The sequence below is a fragment of the Peromyscus leucopus genome, chromosome 3, assembly GCF_004664715.2.
Source record: "Peromyscus leucopus breed LL Stock chromosome 3, UCI_PerLeu_2.1, whole genome shotgun sequence".
Classification (NCBI taxonomy): domain Eukaryota; kingdom Metazoa; phylum Chordata; class Mammalia; order Rodentia; family Cricetidae; genus Peromyscus; species Peromyscus leucopus.
Window position 1 is genome coordinate 5,036,852 of NC_051065.1, and position 12,254 is coordinate 5,049,105.

A 12,254-nucleotide genomic window follows, 5' to 3' on the forward strand; every position below is an offset into this window, starting at 1 on the left:
GCACCCAGAGATGCACAGCCTCCCAATATCATTATCACAGTGATACATGCGCTATGATTAATGGATTTACACAAAAGCGTCATTATTATTTCAAATATGTAACTTATATTAGGTTTTCTCTCAATGTTGTACATTCTGTAGATTTTGTCAAAACTGTAATTATGTGCAATGTATTGATTCATAGATAGGTGGAAAGATGACAGACATATATATGTATATATATATACATATACATATATATGGAGACACACACATATATATGGAAAGATACAGATATTGATAATACAGTATCCCACAATAATTTCATTGCCCTAAAAGTCCTCAGTGCTTTAACGTTTACTCCCATAATGTTCATTTTTCCAAACGCCGTGTGGTTGGACATGATGCTGTATGTATCTTCTTTAAGTTGTCTTCTTTCTGTTAACAAATTTTTGTAAGTTTACTTCAAGTCTTCATAGCTTGATAGTTCATTTACTTCTAGTACTGGATAATATATTGTCTGTGTGTGCTAAAGTTCATCTATCCATTTACCCACTGAAGAGCATAGTGGTTGCTCTTCTAGCAGTTATCATCCAGGTAACTATAAGCATCCGGATGCAGGCTTTTGTATGGATATAAACTTTCAACCCATTTGGGGAACTATTATGGAGAATGGTTGCTGGGTCATCTAATAGTGTGTTTAGTTTTATAAGAATCTGCCAAATCGTCTTCTTAAATGATCTTCTGTTTTCACTAGCAATGAATTAGAGGTCTGGTTATTCTGTATGCTTATAAGAACTTGGGGGTGTCAGTGTTCTAGATGTTAGCTATTTTAATAGGTAGATAGTGGTCCTTAATAATTGTTTCCATTTGAAATTTTGTAATGGCATATGGCACTGAAATAATAGAGTAAAGTGAGTCCCCGTGCATACATTATCCAGATTCTCCGGATAATTTTAGTTTTTTATTTTTCCCGCCTTTTTTCTTCTACATCTGTATATCTACCTACATGTAAAAACCCAAAGGTCTTCTTGAAAAACAGTTGGACATGCAAATTGCTACGACTCCTCTTCGGGAAATTTTGCTTTGGTGGCTTCTTGACTACACCAAAGGAGCTTTTTTGTTCATTGTAGAATACTGCATTAAAAGCCTAATTTATGATCACTTAAGAGAAGAGTCAGTTGTCACCAGGAGCTATCTTGGGCTATCTAAGAATAATAAGCCAAGCTGTAGTTGTGAAATATTTATTTTCAGCTCCAACTCTTTTACCCCCACTTCCCACTCACCTTGTTTCTAGCTGGCTGTTTTCAGAGGCCCGTCATTAGTGCTTGTGTGTACTTTAGTCCATGCTCAGTTTCAGAGCAAGTTTCTAAAGTAAGCATTGAATGTGAATTACACACAAGTAAGCAAGAACCTGTACCAGTGGGTGTTTCCAAAGATGACATATTATCCAAAATATATCAATGTTTTTCCTTATAGTAGAAATGTTTTTGGCGAGGCTCATGTTAGTCCTCGGGGTGCTGTGTTAACTGTTGCTTGTAGCAAGGTGATTATTTTGTTGGTTGTGTGTTTACAGAAGGAGGGGCTGTTCCTCTTCTGCACGGTGTTGGCTGGAAGCTAGTGACTGTCTGCACACCTTGCTCCCTTCTGCTCACTCCATCTTCCCTGTGGAGATGGTGGAGGAATCATATTCTCCCCAGCAAGCTTAACTTAAACATTGCTCATTATTTAAGCCTTAGAAAAATCTCCAAGATATTTTAAAATAAAAAGAAAGTATAAAATAAGTTTTGGGAATCAGCAAATAATCATAAAATTGGGATAAACTATTCTTTTTTTTTTTTTTTTTTGGTTTTTCGAGACAGGGTTTCTCTGTGTAGCTTTGCACCTTTCCTGGAATTCACTTGGTAGCCCAGGCTAGCCTCGAACTCACAGAAATCCGCCTGGCTCTGCCTCCCGAGTGCTGGGATTAAAGGCGTGCGCCACCACCGCCCGGCATGGGATAAACTATTCTTAATATAAGTATTAATTTAACTATTTCTCACAAATAGTTATCAACAAACATAGTCCAATTTTAATTAAATATTACTTATAAGCACTATAAGTGAACATGTGTGTGTGTGTGTGTGTGTGTGTGTGTGTGTGTGTGTGTGTAGTTATATATTTTGTTTTTGAGACTCCAGCTTGGCTACCACATCATGACCCTCCTAGCTCAGCTTCCCAAGTTCTGGGCTTACAGATGTATGACAACCATATTTGTCTATCCATGATGCTTTTTATCATATAAAAATCATTATTTAGCTGGTGTACTTACCAAAATATTATTACTCTACAACTGCCACCCATTTATTTGACTCTATTTGCTTCTATACACTTAGGGAAAGAACTTGTATTTTCTTCCAATTCTACAATGAGATCCTCCTGCTCCCAATAAAATCTGATTCTTTATCTGACCCATCTGGCTTTGGTGGGGTCAGGAATCTGTTAATCCTGTCTCCTATACCTATTTATTTTCCTCATCAAACTATTACAATAATTTTTCCACTTAAATTTTTTCTCTTAACATCATGTCTAATTAATTTAGAATCCCAGAGATACCTTCTTTCATAGTTTTCTTGTATGACCAGACTATAACTATTTTATCTTCTAATACTCCTTCAGACCTCTGAAATTGGGTTTCTGCTTTCATGTCATTTACAGTGATCTTGAAAAGATCTCTTAGACACTTTTCTATTTCTGTTAAGAGATACCATGGCCAAAGTAACTCTTACAGATGAAAGCATTGAACTGGAGGCTTGCTTACAGTCTCAGAGGTTTAGTCCATTTTCATCATGGCAGGGAGCATGGCAGCATACAATCAGGTGCTGGAGCAGTAGCTGAGAGCTACTTCCTGATCTGTAAGCAGGGAGAGAGAGAGAGAGAGAGAGAGAGAGAGAGAGAGAGAGAGAGAGAGAGAGAGAGAGAGCCTAGGCCTGGCATGGGCTTTTGAAACATCAAAGTTCACCCCCAGTGACACATTTCCTACAACAAGGCCACGCCTGCTCTAACAAGGCCACGCCTCCTAATCCTTCTAATCCTTTCAAATATGCCACTCTCTGATGACCAAGCACTCAGATATGTGAGCCTATGGGGGGCAGTCTTATTCAAATCACCACAAAAGGTAAAAACATGACTTCCTAATGTATTTGAATGTGCTGTGCACCTTAAACTAAATATCTCGTTTCCTCAAGTCTTATGCTTTCTGTTGTCTACAGACCTGGAAAGCCATAGGCCCTCTTCCCCCACTACCTCGTCAGTCACCAAGTTGACAGATTACGCCTCAACTTCATTCTTCTGTTACCATCATTTTTATATAATCAGTGTGCCTGGCTTGTGCTCAGTGATCAATAAGTACTCAACTATATGTCCTAGTCTGTCCAAGAAGGGAAGCTTTCAAGACAATATTGCATGGCCCTTCTCTTACCTGATTATGGCCAAGTTCCAGTCAGTATCTTAGATGTTTCTGTCACTTTCTGAACACTAATTGAGACCCCCAGACTGTGAAAGTTTCTGTTCTCTTGGTTTACTTGCTTCTCTTGGTGAGGATAGTAGACATACTGTTCATAACCTATTTGTCTTGACTTGTAACTTGGTTTCAGGTTTGCAGTTCTTCAAATAATAACATGCATGAGCTGGCCTACACTGCCTTTAAGGTAAGCTGATATGTCTCCTCTTTGCACACAGGGGCCCAGCCAAATCTGGAGCTTTCTTACTTTCTTTGAAAGTCCAAGCAACAGTATTAGCCTATATTTATTTACATTTTTTAGCATGTTTATAAACTTTTTGGTTTAAAAACTTGCAAATAAACAAAAGCACCCCATTTTTAAGTGTTAAGAAGCATTTCTATTTCTGGGACTCTGTAAAAATCCTGGCATTTGCCTCTAACCATTTTCCTTAAGTATCTCCTGCTACTACATTATTTCTAGCTAGCTTCTCCTGTTCCTAAAAATAGGAAGAGAAGCTGAGGAAGTCTACTGCTCTGGGGAACTCGCTCATCACTCTCATAAGAAATAAAGAAATGTCCTATTGCGATGCTGGCATGAAGCAATGTGCCAAAGTACTATCACCCCTCCAGTTTATACCCTGCAATCACAAGAGGAGTGTTTGATGAGCACTGTGTCAATGATTACGTGATCCTCGAAGGAGACTTTTGAAGGGGGTACCATCACATCCTCCCAATGTCACTGGAAAATAGAGGCACATGCTATGCCAAAAGTCATGTCTTGTCTGTACTTCTTCCTTGCAGGCATCTGTGAGATTCAACACTAACCAATTCCTTCTCAAACTCTAACCAGGTGCCTATTATGGTTAAAATGTGGCCTCCTTTGCTTCTCAATACATAGCACATTTAGAAAAGTTGACCCAGAGTCAAATATGAGTAATATAAATGGTGTGTGATATGAGAAATAAACACCATTCAAAAATTCAGATAAGCTTTCTGCCCAAATAAGATGATTATTGTCCTGAGAGGAATTTCTGGCTTGTGTTTATACTTGGTTATTCAAGTAGAGGTATTTTGTAGCATAATCCCTGAAAGAATTCAAAACATTAATATAGGAAAATAGAGCAGACGCACCAATGCCCCAGGGAATGATTGCAGGGTGCAGGCATTGATCAAAGCTTTGCTTCATGGCTGACACTGTGGGCTGGAAGCAAACAAAGAAATATATCATTGAAACCCAAGTGACCTTAAAGGGTTTAGCTTTAGAGGACTATTCCTCTTCAGACTTAAGGGTATCTGAGTATCCTGTCTGTATGACTTCACTGCGTAGCAGATACATGGCTCTAAAGTTTACCCAAAACTCAGGGAAGCTGTGAGGAAATCATATTGCAGATAGGAAACTAAAACATGATGTTCCGTATCATGTCTTTTGTAGCTTTGCAGGGAGAGTATTCAATTTGATGACTGCCTCCTTAGTGTCTACCCCAACATTATCCATCCTAACAATTTGTTCTATTGATTTTTTTTCAGCACTAGCTAGTAGTAGAGATGCTATACACAGTGGAGGAAAATGTATTTCTGCCTGGAGGGAGCTTAAATATCAGAGAATGTTTTAATTGAAATTCAACTTAGCACTAATGAGGACTATTCATTATGGTTTCATAATCTTCTCTTCCAAGGAAGCCATGGACCTTAACTTTTCAAACCAAAAGACCCTAAAAGTTGTCTCTTCAATTTTTTTTTGAATTTATGTTTCATATGGGTGTTTATTCTTCAGTGTATAAGAGTGCCTGCAGAAGACAGCAGAGGGCATCGGATCCTCTGAAGCTGGAGTTAGAGGCAATTGTGAATCACCTGATGTGGGTGCTAGGAACCAAATCCTGGTCCTCTGCAAGAGCATCACATACTCTTGATAACTGGGGCATCCCTCCAGCCCCTACAGGTGTTCCACCAAAAGACCAACCTCCACATAGTTAATTCTCCCTGTCACATTAGCCAAACAAATCTTTAAAAAGTCTCCTACTATGAAATAAAAATTACTCCAGATGGAGTCATATCTTCATGTATAACAAAGGCTAAAAATTAAGGTATAAAAAAATTAAAAGGTGACCATGTACTAAAGAGACTATAAGGGAAAGGCTTTTAGGATTTTCACTTTAAGGTGGGAAAAATAGGGCTGGAGAAATGACTCAGTGGTCAAAAGCACTTGTTCTCACCGAGGACCTGGGTTCAGTTCCAAGCACTCACACAGGAGCTTATTACTATCCGTAACTTCAGTTCCAGGGGACTTGAAAGCTTCTTCTGACCTCCACTGGCACCAGACACTTGAATGCAGTGCAGAGACATACATGATGAGCAAAACACTCCTACACATAAAACAAATATTAAATGTTTTTACAAGATAAGAAATACACTAAAATATTAACAATACAATAAACTATGAAGACTAAATTGAACAAAATGAATATGTTAAAGGAATGAGTAAAAAATCACCTAAAGAAATAAGATACATAAATAAGGTATCCAGAGGACACAAAAATGGCAAAAGACACAAAGATCAGCTTGTAAAACCCATATAAAACAAAACTGTAAAATGTCCCATGCTAAGATAAGGCCTTAAAGAATCTGAAAATGATTGCAGAACCAGTCAACCTTCTAGTGTTCCAACTTGCTTTCACCTCCCAAGGTGTTCAACGCCACCTTCTAAACTCTTAAGCAGCTCAAAACAAAAATTGACATTTCTTCTTTAATGTCTACTAATGCCACTCATTGTATTTTGCATGCTACCTTTGGTTTCTCCCAAATGCCACACATGAGACATCATTTCCCCATTTTACAGGTGTTCCCCAATATTCAAAGAGTTCAGCATTACTAGACACAGAGATGTGATGGTCACTTTGGAACTCAAGCCTCAGTTCCTATGATTGCATAGAATCGTCTTGTAGCCAGTCAGCCATAGGAAGTCATCTTTCCTAAGCAATCCTCAGTTCTACCAATATCATCTAGGGAGTACCTGCCATGTAAGCTGGTTTGACATTTCATGCTGGTTTGTCTTCCAGTGAAACTGGTTCTTCATAGCACTTATGCCTATGTAGCTTACATACAGGTCAATCTGAAAATTATAACTTGAAGCTTAATCAAGCTTCTTTAATAACACGAAGGAATACCTCCAAATGAAGGCAAGTTAAAATGACAAAAGGCAATATGAGATAATGAACACATCAGTCAGGGTAGGCTAGGTTATGTTGCAATAATAAGGAAAATTGGATTTACATCAATTTCTTCTTCACTCGATGCCTGTAGTGGATTTAATTGACTGACTCTCTAGGGTAGCTAGCAACCTTACAATGTAGTTGGTCTGCAGTCTAGTGAGCTATAAGTATTGGGGCAGCTTCTTTTTAGGGTGTGTTTTCACAGTTTCTGGGAAAGAGAGAGCTGGCCAGCCTTGTGCTGAAAACTTAATTATCTCCACACAGACAAGAGATATCTATATACGTCACCTTTCCCTTCCCAGTGTGTCTAGAAGGAGAGGAGAAACAAATATGAACGGTGGTAATGTAATCCACTCTTGGGGTGGGTGAAGGAAGGGAGAAAGGGAGGAGGCAGGGGAATGAGGGAAGAAGATGAAAGACCATGAAGAACCCTGCAGTCAGTGCTGCATACTTTGTTTTGATTAGGTGATGGTTTGGTTATTATTTTACTGTCTTCTCTCGGGGTTGTAATGCTAAAAGTGACTCTAGGATCTTCATGTAAGAGGTGAAACAGGACAGGAAACATTGGCCCCTGTCTCCCGTGGATCTCTGAGCTGTTGCTCCCTTGTGAGGGTGTCTGCAGAAGGTTGAGGAGGGAGAGTATGTGAGAGTGTAGTGGTGGAAGGGGGCAGGAATATTACGGATTACAGAAGCCAATCTTTTCTGAGTCTTTCCTCCTTCATTTGCCCGTGGAAAGAAAGATGTCCAATGGGTTTATGTGCTTTAAAATCATGACGTCATGGACGTTCATCTGTTTGTATTTACAACAACTCAGTCTTTATACCAGTGCTTCTAAAATGAAACGATTTTACCATTTTAAACTTGGGTCACATTTCCTTCTTTTCACTAACAGGGGATAATTTTTAAAAAGAAACAGTGCTGGAAAAGCCTGGGGGAAAAAAGCACAGTATTTCAATTCTACTCACAGGCATGCTTTTCTTGGTTGTAACTAGATTGCATGTAATCTAGACTAGATTTAAAACTGAATTGATATTAGGTGGTATTCTACACACTGCCAAAGGAGGAAAGTAAACAATAACCCAGCTACAAACCCTTCCATCTGTAATGGTGACCTGCATACAAGATACTGTAGTGCAATAGTGGAGTGAAGCCTGTGGGAATAACGAACCGCTATGTGATTGGATTTAAGACCCACTCCATGAGATAGAACCCATGCCTGACACTGCGTGGATGGCCAAGAACCTGAAACCAGGTAGGACAAGGACCTGGAGGAAAACCAAATACTACTGTTCTGCTAAAGGAACGAAGCAACAAGATGACTACTAACCTTATTCTACTATACTCATAGATCAGTGTCTTGCTCAGATATCAGAGAAGCCTCCTCCCACAGTAGATGAGAATAAATACAGAGGCCCACAGCTGGACAATGTGTAGAGTGAAAGACCTTGTAACACTCCATCCTGAATGGGATGTCTCCATTAATTCTCTCCCATCACAGCCCAAGGAACCCTCTGGAAGAGGAAGCAAAAAGATTGTCAGAGCCAGAGGGGGTGGAGAACACCAAGGAAGCAAGGCATTTTAATCACAGCACGAACATATGAACTCACAGAGACTGTGGCAGTATGCACAAGGTCTGCTGCACAGGTCTGGGCCTGATGGGATCCCAGTGTTGAGAGTGGAAGTGAACACAAGCCACACCCCCAACCCAGAAGCTGTGTCCAGTTGATAACCACTTGCAAATGAAAAACTAATTTTCTCAAATGGAGTCCCACTGGGGACAGAAATCGTACATAAGCCAGGTCTCACACCAGCAGTAGATGGCAACACAAAATGAATTCAATGACATTTTGCATTCTTTTTTTTTCTTTTTGTCACATAATGCTTTGTCTGAGCTTTTCTTTTCTTTTCTTTTCTTTTCTTTTCTTTTCTTTTCTTTTCTTTTCTTTTCTTTTCTTTTCTTTCTTTCTTTCTTCCTTCCTCCCTCCCTCCCCCCTCCTTCCCTTCCCCCCTCCTTCCCTCCCCCCTCCTTCCCTCCCCCCTCCTTCCCTCCCACCCTCTCTCCCTCCCTCCCTTCCTTCCTTCCTTTCTCTTTCTTTCCTTACCCTACAGGTATTTTTTTTTATATTATGGTTTCTGATTTTGTCGTTTTAGGGGATTTCTGTGTGCCAATGTATGTGTCTCTATGTCTATATGTTTCTTGCGAATTTTTTATTTGGCTCTTTGTTTTTCTATTTGTTTTGTCCTGTTCTGGTTTGTTTGTTTTATTTTATTCTTTTTAAAAAATATATTCTCCTTTTGTTTCTTAATGACAGAGCAAAAAAGGATGTGGATTTGGATGTGTGGAGAGATGGAGAGGTTTTGTGGGGAGTTGGGGGAGGAGGAACCATAACCAGAATATACTGTATGAAAAAAATCTATTTTAAATAAAAAAAGAAATAAAATTGAACTGAACTTGAATTACAATTTTTTATATGCTTATGACAGGTATTGAAGAATATGTACTCACAATGGTAAAAATTCAAGGAAGATAAGTTTACCTACTAAAAATCCTTGACTGCACATGCCTGTTCTCATTCTGTGTTGCACCTTGGTCAGTCAGCAAATTTCCAGGTATTTGTATTTGTTAGAATTTAGTCTAATCTAGTCTACTCCTACAGTATGATATGGATTGACCCTTATACCAATACTGCCTCCTCCAGCCCTTACAATCGAAACAAATGCCTCGGGTATAAGCCATTAATCTTAATTGAATTTCCTAATCTATTAGGAGCCCCAGCTCCTCTGTGGAGGGAGTAAACCAGAGAGGTCTGAGATGATGTAATCTCCTTCATTCTTGACACTTCTCTGGCTGGCTGTGCCTTTGCAGGCACTCAAAGCCTAACTCTTCAGTGATGGGTGAAGGTGTACATTCCCTAGAGAGGCTGGTGCGCATGTAGCATCTCTTGGTCTGTGAAGAGACGCAATGGTACACTACCTTCTAGCTGATTCATGGGAATCCCTCTTGGGTAAAGTCCTAGCAAGGTAGCCAGTACCTTACTACCTTCAACTTGTTTATTGCATAACTAGATATTCTTGAGCAAAAGAGTGACCCCATCAAAGATTTCCATACTCTAATCTTTCCAGTCTGCTAATATGTCCTGTGATCTGACAAAGGTTAAGGTTGAAGAGGAATTAAGGTTTGCTGAACAGCTGTCCTGAAATTAAGTAAATTGTCCTGAATTATTTGAGTGGCTTTGTGTAATCATAAGTATCTTAAAGGTGATAGAGGAAGTTAAAAGAATGAGTCAGATTGGTGACGTGATGTGAAGTAAAATTGCCCAGAGTTAGAAAAGGCAAAGAAGCCGGGCGGTGGTGGCACACGCCTTTGATCCCAGCACTTGGGAGGCAGAGTCAGGCAGATCTCTGTGAGTTCGTGGCCAGCCTGGGCTACCAAGTGAGTTCCAGGAGAGGTGCAAAGCTACACAGAGAAACCCTGTCTCGAAAAAACCAAAAACAAAACAAAACAAAAACCAGAAAAGGCAAAGAAACAGACTGTTTCCTAAAGCCACTACAAAGGAAAACATCTCTACTTCTTGCTTCAGTGGTTGATTACTTTCTCCATTAATAACATATCTAAGCCTGGCACAGTGCTACAGCCCTGTAATCAAGAGACTGCTATGTCAGGAGGATAAAAAGCTCCTACCATTGAGAGCCTGTTTCAAAGATTAAAGCAAAACCAGAATAGAAAGTTTCACTACCTTGGTGTTGAATTGGTTTGGGTTGGTGTTGATTTTAAAATTTGAAAATATCTTTAGTTCAGAATTTGTTGTGGTTGTCAAATTTGTTGATGAGACTTGAAAAACCTCTGGAGTTCCCAATGCCGCTGTCCCCTTCTTTCCTCTCTTCTTCTATTCTTTCACTGAGATCTTCCCATCTATACATTTTTAAGTCTATAAATGCTTTTAAAATATTTATTGGATAGTTTCTTGTTTCCATGTCCATTTCCACTGTATAGTCTCTGACTACTGGGCCTCTGTGATCTTCTGATTTCTTTTCTTTCTTATCTATTTTTTTCTCCTGTGTTTTTGGAAGGCTTCTGTGGTAGTTTGAATAAAAATGGTCCCCACAGGTCCATGGGAAGTAGAACTACTGGGAGGTGTGGCCTTGTTGGAGTAGGTGTGGCATTGTCAAAGGAAGTGTGTCTCAATTTACTTCCTGGTGCCTGAGGATCAAGATGTAGAACTCTCAGCTCCTTCTCCAGCAGCATGTCTGCCCGCATGCCACCTGCCATGACCATAATGGACTAAACCTCTGAAACTGTAAGCCAGCCCCAATTAAATGTTTCCCTTTATAAGAGTTGCCATGGTGGTAGTGTCTCTTCACAGCAGTAAAACCCTACGACAGCTTTTCTCAACTCTGGTGCCACAATTCTATTAGTGTTTTCTAATCACATTTTTAACTTTCAAGAGCTCCTTTGTTCTCCAAATGTACTTAAAAAATAGTGTCCTGTTCTACTTGTATGAGCAATGTATCTAGCCTACTGTTCTAGTGGAGTAAGACTTTCTCTCTCAGCTGGGTTGGGAAACAAGTAGTCTCTGGCAGAACAGGGGGAAAATATTTAGGGATCTAGCTTCTTCTTAAATAGGCTTGAATCAATGTATTATGTCTTTAATTTTAATTTTATTCTATGTGGTTGGAACACTTAACATGAGCTCTTCCCTACTATAGTTTTAAGTTTACAAAAAAGATGCAGTTGATTCTAGGCATAAGGTGAATTACAGATACGTGGAACTTATTCATTTCCCTTTCCTTCAGCGTTATGGTCAATGATGAATTTTATCCCCTGACAACCACAATTCCATTTAATTATTCTAGGCAATTCATATGGATGGACTTGGGTAGTATTTGTTGATGACCAATTTATGTCACTTAGTATAATGTTTCAAGTTTCACCCATGTTGCATTGGGCAGATGCCTAATTGCATTCCATTCTGTGTATGCTATTATTTTCTTTTTGGTGCTGGTGATTAAACCCACAGTCTTGTGCATGCTAGGCACGTACTCACATCCTGAGCTGCCCCCCACCCCCCGACCTGGTTCCAAAATTTTTGAAATCTAAAAGTTAAGGGATATTAATGGTGTTTCCTCATTTTCTCTATTGTGAATAACAATAGATCAAACACAAGAGTACATGTATCTCATTTAAATTATCTGGGATAAATACTCAGAAGTGTGATTTCTGAATCATATAGTGTTTATAGTCCCAAGCATTTTGTAGATGTCTTCATAATATTTTGGTAGTGACTGAACTCTTTTGTATCCTCACAGTGATGTTTAAGGATTCTTTCCCTACATCCTCCCCAAAATGTATGTATTGATTTTTTAAATACATCCCAGCAGATATGAGCTGTATTCTCATTGTAGTTTTGATTTTTATCCTTATGGTTAAGGATATTGGCTATCCTTTTCATATACTTGTTGCCATTTGTATATTTTCTTTGAAGATTTATTTATTCATGCCCTTATGCCATTTTTAAATTGGGCTATTAGCTTTACCAATAATCTGTTGCTTTAAAAATTCATGTTTTCCCATACTTCCCAAAGCA